This window comes from Erithacus rubecula, assembly GCF_903797595.1.
Source record: "Erithacus rubecula genome assembly, chromosome: 9".
Taxonomy (NCBI): domain Eukaryota; kingdom Metazoa; phylum Chordata; class Aves; order Passeriformes; family Muscicapidae; genus Erithacus; species Erithacus rubecula.
In genome coordinates this window covers 1,246,607-1,258,937 of record NC_136660.1, presented here as the reverse complement: position 1 = coordinate 1,258,937, position 12,331 = coordinate 1,246,607, and the positions used below count along the sequence as shown (strand labels likewise).

At 45.8% G+C, this 12,331-nt stretch overlaps 1 protein-coding gene across 8 annotated transcripts in view; it reads right to left on the bottom strand.

Moving 5' to 3' along the window:
- Positions 1 to 12,331, bottom strand: part of PCDH15 (protocadherin related 15) — a gene marked incomplete at its 3' end in the record, with an annotated part of 626,608 nt that overhangs the window by 299,666 nt on the left and 314,611 nt on the right. For 2 of the 8 annotated variants that reach the window (XM_079312514.1, XM_079312510.1), the window contains exon 1: positions 10,928 to 11,140. The exons of 1 other annotated variant lie outside the window; for it this stretch is intronic. Of the gene's footprint in view, positions 1 to 10,696; positions 10,832 to 10,883; positions 11,141 to 11,381; positions 11,517 to 12,331 lie in introns of those variants that run through there. 5 more of the 8 variants (XM_079312506.1, XM_079312507.1, XM_079312512.1 and 2 more) reach the window with 5 other exon arrangements.

Here is a 12,331-nt window from a genome sequence, read left to right as displayed (position 1 = left end):
CCTTTGTTGCTGTGGAACAGCACAGGGAGAAATCACAGTGATAGTGAGGACACCTCCACACACCAGTACTGTACATCCAACACAAAAATATTGGAATTTTCCCTACTCCTGGGGGAGAAGCAGCTCTCTAAAGACCAGAACAGACAAAGCCATGCTGGCACAACAGGAAGAAAATGCTTTAAAAGAGATTTTGAAGTGCCATCCTCTCCTCCTGTTGGAAAGGCATCAGATCCTGTTCAAGGAACACACATGGTGTCTTAGATTATCTCACTCTTCACAAAGCTTGTGTGAAGTAGATGGATGGGAAAAAATCCTCCCTGTGATGGGGAGGCACAGAAGCCCTGGCACAGAAGCTGTGGCTGTCCCTGGATCCCTGGCAGTGTCCAAGCCCAGGCTGGATCGGCTTGGAGCAACCTGGGATAGTGGAAGGTGTCCCTTGGTAAGGGGTGGAATGGGACAGGCTTTAAGGATCCCTTCCAAATGAAACCATTCCACAACTCCACTCGCAATAATATCCTTGTTTCCAGCACCAGGAAGAAGCTTTGGCCATGCTCTCAACTCAAGACTGGAAAACCAGAATCCTGAAGAACAACAGGACAGCTCTAAAGGTTCATCTCTTGCAAGATGCAACTTGCATTTGAAACCAGACAATACAAAACCAGCATAGCAATCAACTCCAGTCTTTCCTACTTGCAGTAGGTTCTTGGCTCCAGTCATGGGTAAAACAGTAACTCACTTTTCACAAAACCCAGCTGGACATGCAAGTCCTAACTGGTTACAACCTGGAGTTCAGCAACAACTCCTTCCACACAAACCAATGCTTTTAATAAAACACTACTGGAGGGAGGTGATTTTGGGCACTGGTGAGACCACTTCCAGTCCTGTGTCCAGTTCTCCTGGCCAGAGAGCCCTGGAGGGGCTGGAGCGTGTCCAGGGAAGGGAACAGAGCTGGGGAAGGGGCTGGAGCCCCAGCAGAGGCTGAGGGAGCTGGGAAAGGGGCTCAGCCTGGAGCAAAGGAGGCTCAGGGGGGACCTTGTGGCTCTGCACAACTCCCTGCCAGGAGGGGACAGCCAGGGGGGGTCGGGCTGTGCTGCCAGGAGGTGTCCAAGGAAGGGCTGGAGGTGGCACTCAGTGCTCTGGGCTGGGGTCAAGGTGGGCACTGGGCACAGCTTGGGCTCCATGGGTTGGAAAAGCTTTTGTAATTTAAAAGATTCTGGGATTCATTCCAGTGCTATGTAAAGGTGTTCACTGGATTTCTCCAAAGTAATTAGAAAAATTGTTTGTAAAGACACTTCCTTCAGCTGTTAGCACATAGAGAATGGCAGGATGTTTTGAATAGCTCAGAAATATAGCTGTAAAGCAAAATATATTTAAAATAAAATAATAAAATAAAAGAAAGCCTTTCTGATTTGGATAACCCATACAGACTCAGTGATCTTAAATCAGAAGAAAATTTCACTCAGACATCTCTCTAAAATAACAGGGGCTCAGAATTCATTAGCTGGACTCACTGTCACCCTGTGCAGTTCATTAAGGATGCTGCTTTCTCTGTTCACACAGGAAACTGTTTAGAATTCTGCTGGACCTGCTCAGGCTTCCCTTTCACTAGAGCTGGAAAGGAAAAAACCTCCAGATAATGAAAGCCAAACATCTGGCACATTCAGCAAACACTTGCATCCTAATGATGAGGGGAGAAGTCATCCCTCTCATCAGTTCATTTCATCCCAGTTCGTGTGGGTGGGGTGCAGAGATGGGGAGCACAGAAACCTCTCTTCATCCCCTCCAGACACTCGGATTGGGATCTAAAGGATGGATCTGCACTGCCACTGCTCACTGGGTTGACATTCACATGAGGAAAATATTTTTCAGGGATTATATGCAATATTTATTTATTTATTTATTTATATGGTCTGAGAGAAAGAACAAGGCAGAAGCAAGGCACATTGAAGGCAGTCCTAGACAGGGACACTAAAGGCAAAAAAAAATCCTACAAAGCTTGCACCCACACAGAGCAGTTCAGTTGCCTGGCAGTGATGCCTAATGGGCTGAAACTCCTCTGCTCTGGAGACAGAGAAGCTTTGGGGTAACCTCACTGTGGCCTTCCAGTGTCTGAAGGGGCTCCAGGAGAGCTGTAGAGGTACTTGGGAAGAGATGGAGGGACAGGACACAGGGAATGGCTTCCCAGTGCCAGAGGGCAGGGATGGATGGGATATTGGGAAGGAATTGTTCCTGGGAGGGTGGGCAGGCCCTGGCACAGGGTGCCCAGAGCAGCTGTGGCTGCCCCTGGATCCCTGGCAGTGTCCAATGCCAGGCTGGACTTGGGGTTTGGAGCAGCCTGGGACGGTGGAAGGTGTCCCTGCCCATGGCAGGGGGTGGCACTGGATGGGCAAAAGCCCCGTCCAACCCAAACCATCCTGGGATTCAATGAAGTTCCCTTTGGCTCTGCTGCAGGTGGTAGGGCCAGGGCTCAAAACTCCCAGTGTGTTCCTACATGGATATGAAAGAGCTGCTGCACCCAATCCAGAGAGGAAAAGCCAGTTTCCCTCAGCAAAACTGTGAATACCCAGAGCAGGGTCTAAAGAGACAGTCTTGGGCTGAAGAGGGTGCAGGGAGAGCTTCCCACACGCTGGGATGAGGAGCAATCCCACTCCAGAGAGGGTAAACATCCCTGCCAGGGAGAATGGCTCTTGGAAAGGCAGGGAGAGGCCTTGGTGGGAAGAACAGCTCCATGTGTCCCTCAGCACAAGGAGGAGCAGCAGACACTGCTGATACCCACAATCCTTTATGTGAACCATTGAGAGGGACCATCTCCAAATGATTTCCAAAAAAAGGCCACGGGGAAAAGGACATGAGGCCTTTCTCCACTTTTAGGAGAGGAAGAAGAGCAATAAGGACAGGAACTGAGAGGAGGGGGGATTCACTTATCTCTGTTCACAGAGACATCTCCAAGCTATCCCTCACAGAATTATCTGGCACTAAGTCCTTGTGCATAGGGAAAAAGAAAGACATTCTCCCTAAAGAGAAGCAACAGGTTCCATCCACACAATGGTTTGTGCTGCCTTTTCAGTTGCCTGATGCTGATCCAAGGCCAAGATTGTGCTTGGATCAATCCATCATCTTTCCCCTGGAAAGCTCTGAGAAGCAGTGGTAGCAGCCTTCAGCTTTGACTGGTGTGCAGCTCATCAGCTGAGACAATTGCAGAAACAACTGTGCTCCTCCACAGCTCATAAATTGTGGTGATGTGGGCTCCACTCTCCAGCTGAGGCTGGGAAATGGGGGTGATTCCAAGCTATAAGACTGGAAGTTACAGGGCCATAACTTCTTATCCTGCTCCCTGCATTAAAGGAGAGCGTTGCCTGTGGTGTGTTCAACATGCAAGTGAATCAGATCCACTGGGAGCAGAGGACAGGAGTCAAGGGTAAGGGACAAGCACGTCCCCTCCACTTGTTTCCTGGCACACCTGGGACAAGCACAGTCTGCTCGAGACTTTTGGCTGCATTTCAAGCAGTTCATGGAGCACAAAGACTGCAAAAGCAACATGGAGTGAGGCCCATCTTAGCTCTTTAGAAAACAAACTGGACACTGTACGGGTCTGAAGGGTCATGACAGCACAAATTAAACCAGGTTTTAATGGTGCAGCAGAAGCAGACAGAGCCATCCACATCCTGCTTCCACCAGGAACAGCACTGGGTGTCCAGCCAGCTCAAACTCCTCTAGACCTGCCAAAAAGAGGACTGTCTATCAAAGAATGATGGAGTGGTTTGGGTTGGGAGGGATATTAAAGACCATCCAGTCCCAAACCCTGTTCTGTAGGCAGGGACACCTTGCACCAGACCAGGCTGTTCTGTGCCCTGTCCATATTTGATGCAAACCCCACACCATTCCTTGGCACCCCTCCAGCCTCTCTCACCCCTTCAAATGTCAATTTGCTGGGAAGTCCATCACACAGAGCATCTCCCCTGCCAGGGCCTCACAATATCCATCATTTGGGCAAGCAACACCTCTGGAGAAGACAAATCTACATCCACACTCCAATGCCCTGGCAAGGATGAATTAACATTGTTGATGTCCCGTAGCTTTTCTCCAGGCCCACCTTGGGAAGAGTCAGCCCCACCAGCAGCTTTCACTGCATGTTCAGGCCAGAAGTAGGGAAATAGAGGATTTTGTGCAGCTTGTTTTCTGCAACACTCATGACTTCAGAGGTAGGTCAGGTATGCTGTAATCCACCTCTTTTGGGACTGCAAAATCAAGTACTGAAGAGTGTTAAGTGTTACAGAGTAGAATGATTGTGGGGAATTTTTGTTGGAATTGTGATGAAGGATTGAGGGGTAGATTTTGTGTAAATTGTTCATTTTTGTTTTGTGTTGTGTTAGTTTTGGTGTTGTAAATTTGTTGTGTTTGATTATTTTTGGTTGTTTTAAGTGAAGGTTGTGTGATGAATGTCAATTTGATGATAATTCTTAAATACCTTAAATAAGGTTTCCAACACAATGTCCACTCAGCAACAACAGCCCTGACCAGTTAATTAACTGGTTTCCAAAGAATGCTGCAATGACCTTATCTGGTTCACAGTGATTTCATCCCTGCCCAGGCTGCACCAAAGCAAGGAGAAACAGAAGAGCCACACAAGTGGTGCTAAACAGAGAGTTACTGACAATACAGAGCATCTCTAAAGCAAAAGCTCAGGGAGCTTCTGAAACAGAGTCCCCAAAGCACCAAGTGTGGGGAAAACTCATTACAAAGCTTTTAAAGAAAGGATACAGTGTGAGAGTACCTCACCAAATTAAAATTAAGTGTGGGTTATTTATGAACCAGGGATGTAAACTCATGGACCAAGAATGGCTCCGTATGCCATGGCCAGCTCCCAACCTTTGTGTCAGACAGCAGCTGTTTGATTTGGCTGCTCCCTGGGCTGGGAGAGCTCTGCTGCTGGCAGTGCCCAAGGTGGAAATGCAGGATTTCTCCAGTTTTTGACATGGATTCAGAGCCTATTTTCCTGGGACCAGCAGGGCAGCAGGTGCAGCACTCACCTCCACAGCTCAAAACTTGACATTGGCACCAGAAGACGACTGACTAAAAACTCAACTCCCCTCCCCAAACCTTTCCCCTGCCAAGCACTTCTACCAGAGGACAGAAATCCCATGGGTGGGATTCAGGGAATGCACAGGACCTGCAGACCATGGCAGGATCAGGAGCTGCCACTGGAGAAGCCTCAATTCCTCCACATTCCAGAAGCCTCTTGGCCTCAGCACACTCAGTCTTTAACAAACCATTTTTGTAGCAGTGAATCACCTAAAATTACAGCTCCAATTGCTCATGGACTGTCACAATCCTGATTTATTCAGGCCTCGTTTTGAGCTAAGATAGTGGAAGTGCTTAAAAACGGTAACATTTGTTCAACTCAGAACCTAACGTGTTCTTGCGTGCTGGGAGGGAAAAGAGCATCCTCAAGAAGTGGTAATTTTTGGAAATGCAAAAGGTGTTGCAGCATCTCAAGTGTTACACAGCAAGTATATTCAGCTGCCACGGCTCCAAAGCCAAAGCTCTGGTGATAACCCAGAGACAGAACAATTCCAGAAGAAAGAGCCACTACAGAATTTCAAATCCAAAGCTCTGGTGATAACGCAGAGATTGAATAGTTCCAAGAGGACAAGTCACTGCAGAATTTCACTTTATGAAAGTGGGTGTATTAATAAAAACTGTTATAAAATTTAAGCTGACATTTCATGCTTTAATAGAGTTTGCAATTATTTCTGGATATTGTGATACAAAAGTTTTCTTAAAAGCCTGGATTTCAGCTGAGATTTTTACTGGAACCTTGCAGCTCTCTCTCCCTCCATCAAACCAACAGTTTGGATCTATGTGTGCATGAACTCAGGACAACCTTACACTGGAGGAAATAAAATCTAAAATATCTTCTCTACAGAGGGACCAGAGCAGCAGCAATTGGAGGAATGTGTTCTGAGCAATGCTTGTGTTCCATCAGGACAGAGCAAACAAATCTCACATCCCTTGTGCTCCCCAGATGAAATAAACTCTGATTATTCAGTTTTGCAGGAGTCATAGTTAATGGCAGGGTGGCAACATCACTGCCATGTATGACCTAATCTGGGGCTGAATTTTTTCATTTTGGTTCTCTCAAAGAGCTGCCAGAAAGGCAGAACCATTGAGGCAACCAGCAAACTTGATCTTATTGCTTCTCCAGACATGAGCAGAGAAGATTCTTCAAAGGATTTTTCCTTGGAGACAGGGAGCCAGAAAAGAGCCATATGTTGAATTTCAATATTGGCTGTGATCAAAATTACTCTGGGAAGGGCTGATCCAGGCAAATTGCATTGGGGGGCAGTAATGCCCTAAACTGGAAGCAACACATGGGCAGCTGTGGTGTCCTTAAGAGAATTAACAACTCTTTAGAAATTGGGCCACTGTTGGGGAATTTCATTTTCCAGATACAAAAAACAAAAATGACAAATAGCAGCTTAATTTGTGTGCTCTCATAGAGGATTGATCCAGCAGGAAACCTTTGTATCTGGGAGAAATAAGGTTAATTCATTCTCAGTTTGGAGAGGATTCACTGACAGAAAATAAACTGGATTTGAATGATAATCAGCTGATTAAACAAGATGGAAAAACAAAAGAAAAAGGGGTTGTAATTAAGGGTTATCAGCATTTGTTTGGGAAAAAATAAAAAAGAAATTAAGGGAAGTAACTAGAAAAATCAACTGAAATGGGGAGCTCAGGTATCGGAAAATGAAGGATGCCCAGAAATCTTTAAATGCCAAGTGACAAACATTCCAAAGAAAAAAGAGGGAGGGAAAGACTCTCAGGATGAAGGACTTTGGGTGCACAGTTAACAGGGAACTACCTCCAACACAAGAAAGCTTTTACGAGCAACCTATGGAGTTTTTAAAAAGCCTAAAAACCAGACATAATGAAGAAGTTAGAAGAAAATCTATGGAGAATTGGTGTAACAGATCCTCAGCAAGGTCTCCAAGGATGCAGTATTTTCCTGGTTTTGAGAACTTTATGAAGATTTTTGGATGCTCTATAAAGGCAGGGGTCAGGAAAAAAAATGTGGGTTCCTTTGCAGCGAGATGATTTTGGGAAGGATAATCACCAAATCACTGTTGTTGGAAAAGACCTCCAAGGTTATCAAATCCAGAGAGTGTAAGTACAAAGGAAATTTTTGACCTTGTTTTCAGTAAGGGTGTTAATATTTACCATGGGAGGGGAGGGAGGAAGTGAGTGGTGAAGAAACGAAAAAAGAAAAGAAATTAAATAAAAAATAAGAAACACAAGGGTACAAAAGAAGAAATCATAAAGGAATAAAAGCTGTAGAGGCCATTAAAGTCAAAGCCAGAGTTTGGAAACAAACAGCACACAAAATTGAGCACCACTCCGACATTTCCTTTGACTGCAGACAATTAAAGAGCTTGGAATAAATTATTCATGCTTAAGAGAAGAATTTCCTCCAAGTTTACACCATTTCCTTCAGTGGCACAGAGACCCAAGTGCTCTTCTCTTCAAATTTCTCTCCAAAGACACAAAGATGAAAGCACAGGGAAATATGAACAAATTTCTTATTATTCAGCACAAGGCAGCTCGTGAGAGACTAACTAAGAGATTACTTCATCAGATAGCATTCCCCAAATGCTGGAGATCCCATTAATCTGGGGTTTAGCTGAGTATTCAGCAGTGTCACGTGGGAAAACAGCAGTTAAGCTGCAACCAGCAGAGGCATTTAGGGGTGGTGAGCATCTGATGCATGGGGAGACAACAGCAGAAGTCCTGAAAACTTAAGTGATTATTAGAGGATCTTTATGTCATTCAACATTTCAGCAGTAACTGTGTCACTGATGGCAGGAATAGGTTGATCCTATGTAACACAGCAGGGACACAGGACTTGGAGGAGGGGCCACTGATAGCACCCAGAAATAACTGGAGGCTCTGAAGGACTGAAATTACAGAAGCAGGGTAAATTCAGAGAGGCACAACTCAGGGTCAGGTATTCAGGGAGTGAAGACATTTCCTGGAATGCTGTGAAGAGCCCAGTGGAAACCACTGAGGAGGAGCAGGGAGTGTGAGTTAATTCCAGCAGGCTGATAAAACTCCCATTTTTACAAAGGCATGGAGTGACAAGGAGGAGCAGCTTCCCACTGCCAGGGGACAAGGATAGATGGGATATTGGGAAGGAATTGTTCCCTTCTCAGGGTGCCCAAAGCAGCTGTGGCTGCCCCTGGATGTCTGGAAGTGTCCACGGCCAGGCTGGATGGGCTTGGGATAGTGGAAGGTGTTTCTGCCCATGGCAAGGGCAGCACTGGATGGGCTTTAAGGTCCTTTTCAACCCAAACCATTCTGGAATTCTAAAAACCAGAAGCCCAACCCCATCCTCGTTTTTGGAAGGGCTCAGTGATGACACCAGGGGAGATATGGCATTAATTCTGTGGTACCAGCCCCACAGCTGGAGATGCAGATGGTCTTTCCAATTTGAGGCTCCTAATGCACATTTAAAATTATGAACTCAGAACCAGTGGTGCTAAAACTGGCTCCAAAACATCAGTGCTGCCACCTCTCAGCCCCAAAAGTTCACTGGTACTATTAAACTACATTGATGTCCTTCACAAGCCCACTCTTTGTGAAAATTTTCTTTTTTTTTTCTTTTTTGTTTAAATAAAGCTGATGATCATGAATAAGAGCCTTTCATAGAAACACAAAAAAATGCTAATCCACAATTTAAAAAAGCAAGTCAAAACTGGACATCATCCACTGCCTGCACCACACAAGAAATTAATTCACACCTTACATCTTTAACCCTTACAACAATTTAGCTGTACAGCAAAGCTATGAACAGAATCCAGCACAACCACTTAGTTTTATTTTTCATCTGTAGAGCTTAAATTTCATTCATTTCATATTATTTGAAAGTAGCTGTGAGGAAAGTTTTCTTCAATATAGAGACTCATCTCCTATTACTAAAAGAAGACATTACCAGACAGTCTCAGACACCAGGAAATCAGAATGTTAATAAAAAGAAAAATGAGAAAAAAAAGAAGAATAAAATTCTAAACACCCCCTTTTATAATAAGAGAAAAAAAAAGGCTCTAAAGCCTCCCCACCTTTCCAAGGAACATTAAAAATTTTGCAGCACAATTTTCCAGGCGACTGCCTTTGTGGCAGAGCCATTACACCTGAGCAAATATGACACAAGGTGACAATACAATTATTTCAAGCAGTGATTTAGCATGAGTAGAACACCATAAAGAAGATATCGAGCCCCAAACTTCTTCACAGCCTGCACATCCCCTCTCCAAGGGTAAGGTGTGAAACACAGCACCTGGGAGTAACTTTCTTGCCTCAGCAGCTCCAGACAAGAGCTGGGAGTGGAGGCTTCATCACTGAGCAGAGCTGTCCTCTCCTTGAATTCCACTCTTATTTCTGAGGACTGCACCTGCCAAGCCACAGGGATCATGTTCCTGAAACCTGAGTGCTACCATGGACAGATAAAATGCATCAAATAACCCCTGGCTCACTGTCCTGCTGCCTCCCCTGACAAAGAAAACCCCAAAGCAACACTGCAATTCTGATAAGAGAAACTGAGAATTCACAGGCAAAGTCTCCAACTCTCCAAAGCAAGACTCCACCGTGTGAAAGTCCAGGCCATTAATATTATTAATTATTTACCATATCTCCTGTAATATCAGCTTGCCAGCCCCACCAATCAGCTGGCTTGAGGGGAAGGAAGGAAACATGGATTTGGAGTTACCCTTTCACAGGGAAAGTTATCCTGGTGTGACAACACAGCAACTTAAACATCATCTCCCTTCATGTGGGGAAATACCAACACACACATCCCCTCTGCCTTTAAATGCTGCATCAAGTTTACTAGTTTGCAGTTTACTTGTTTGCACTTGCTTACAGTTCTCCAGATTAAATGGGATGCAGTAATCACTAAAATTCCCATTAAAAAAAATCTGAAGTAGTGGCAGTGTGGCAGTCAACACCAAGCAGGGAAAATGCAGGATTCCATGAACAGTAATTACTAAAATAATTCCAAATTAACAGACAAGGAATAAGTTAAAAAAAAAAAAAAAAAAAAAAAAAAACAAACCAAAAAAACCCACAACTCAAAAAACAGCCAAGCAACCCAAAAAAAACCAAACAAAAAACCAAAAACCAAACCAAACAAAAAAACAAACCAAAAGAATTCAAGGTATGATCAAAAGTAGTATGTTTGGGTTTTTTAAATTAGGGTTAACTCTGGTATGAGAAAAAGAGGAAGGAAGCTGACAGAAAGTACTAACAGAGCACTTACTACTGAGTATAGAGGCTTATCACAAAATTAGCCAGATACAAGCCCATAAGTTTCCTAATCCTCAACTCTAAAAGCTGCAAAACCCAGGCAGAATGCTGCTGGGCATGGGATGCTGCAAAGGAGTTCCCCTGAGGAGGACCGGAGCTGTGGGACCTCCACTGTGCCACCAACATGAATTTCCAGCGCAAACAACTGAAAAGCGAGTGGTCAGTCCTTTCCTCTCCCACCGCAGGGAAACCACGCTGATGGAGAGACACAGACCTCAGTTTGACAAAGGACAATAAACCCCGGCGGTTTTTCCTGACTCCCCCACTCCAAATCTAAGGCGATGAGGGAATGATGATTCTTCTAAAGAGGTAAATAAAATATTAGTCCTGGGCGTACTTTTACCTGAATTCCACAGGCAATCAAACACAAGACCCCCTCAGGCTGAGTTGGCAGTTCAAAGTTCGCTGCGCTGGGTGATGCAGCAAGTTCCCCCCACGCCTCCACGGGGAGCGAGAACACACCTGGCACCCTCCGAATAACCCCAGAGCCGGAACAGAGCACCAGCGAGCCCAGCACAACGCACCTGCCATCAAACAACCCAGGGAAGAGCAACGACGGGGGAAATACCTGGGCATGTCAGCGCGGGAGGCGCCCGGCCGCTCCCCGCCGGCGGCTCCGCATCCCGGCTGCTCCCGATGCAGCGGCGGGCAGGGACGGCTGCGCCTGCCCCTCGCCGGCGCCGGGCACTCCCCCGCTCCCAGCCCGGCTTCCCAGCACCCCCTGCCTTCTCCCCCTCTGCCTTCCTCCCCCTCTGCCGGCTCCCAGCGTGGCTCGGAGCGCCGCGGGCAGCGCTGGGTCCCGCCGAGCCGCTGCCCGCTCGTTCCCCCGCAGCCCGGAGCGGGCTCCCGCTGCCGGGAAGGCGGCTGCTCCCGCTGCCTCCGGAGAGATTTGTCAGGACAGCGGGAATCCCTCCGGAGCCCGGCTCGGCACAGCAATGCTGCGGGCTCAGTCTCCCTTCCCCCGGGATACGGGTGCCACCGCCTAAAGCAGGGTCTGGAAAAGAGCTCAGGCTTTGACTCACCTGCGCGGAATTGCGACAGCATTCCCTGAAACTCCTGCTTGCAATTCCTCAAAACTTCACGGACTCGCCGTGCAACTCGTGGGAGACCACCCAGGCATCTAATGGAGCTTATTTAAATCAGAGAATCATGGTTTGGGCTGGAAGGGACCTTAAAGCCCCATCCAGTTCCAGGGATCCAGGGGCAGCCACAGCTGCTCTGGGCACCCTGTGCCAGGGCCTGCCCACCCTCATTGGGAAAAACTTCTTCCCAATATCTAGCGCAAATTTCCCCTCTGTAATTTTTTTTTGTTTTGTTTTGTTTTTTGGGGGGGTTTTTGTTGGTTTTTTTGTTGTTGTTTGTTTGTTTGTTTATTTGTTTTGGGGGTTTTGGTTTTTTGGTGGTTTTTTTGTTGTTGTTGTATTTTTTGGGGGTTTTTTTTGGTTTTGTTTTTTTTTATGAAGGCACGAGGTTTATATGGTCGTGTAACCACTATAGCACCGGAGTACTCCAGTTCTCGAAAACCTCCACTGCAACTAAAATTGCTCCTCAGTTCTTCAAAAGATAAGGATACGAGGTTGTTGCAAACCTACCTAATGCTACTGCTTCTCACCCACAAGTCCCACTTACCAGTATGACTTAAAACCTTAATTTCATTCCAAAAACCTAATAAAATGAAAATAATCAGAATGAAAATTATTTCTGTATTATGAGACCTGGAATATTATTTATAGCTGAACACCAAAAACAGCAACAACAAAAAAATTTAAATCTAATATTCATACTAAGACCCAAGGTAATTCCTCTTTCCTGGAGTTTTTTCCTCTTTTCCTGGAGCTATGTGATATACTTAGTTTTTTCTACCATTTATTAATAAGATTTACCTGTCCTGTGAAATCCACCTGTCCCTCACACAGACCTGTATTTCTGTTACAGTTTTCACTCCTCACATGTTCCCAAAACACTAAAGCCA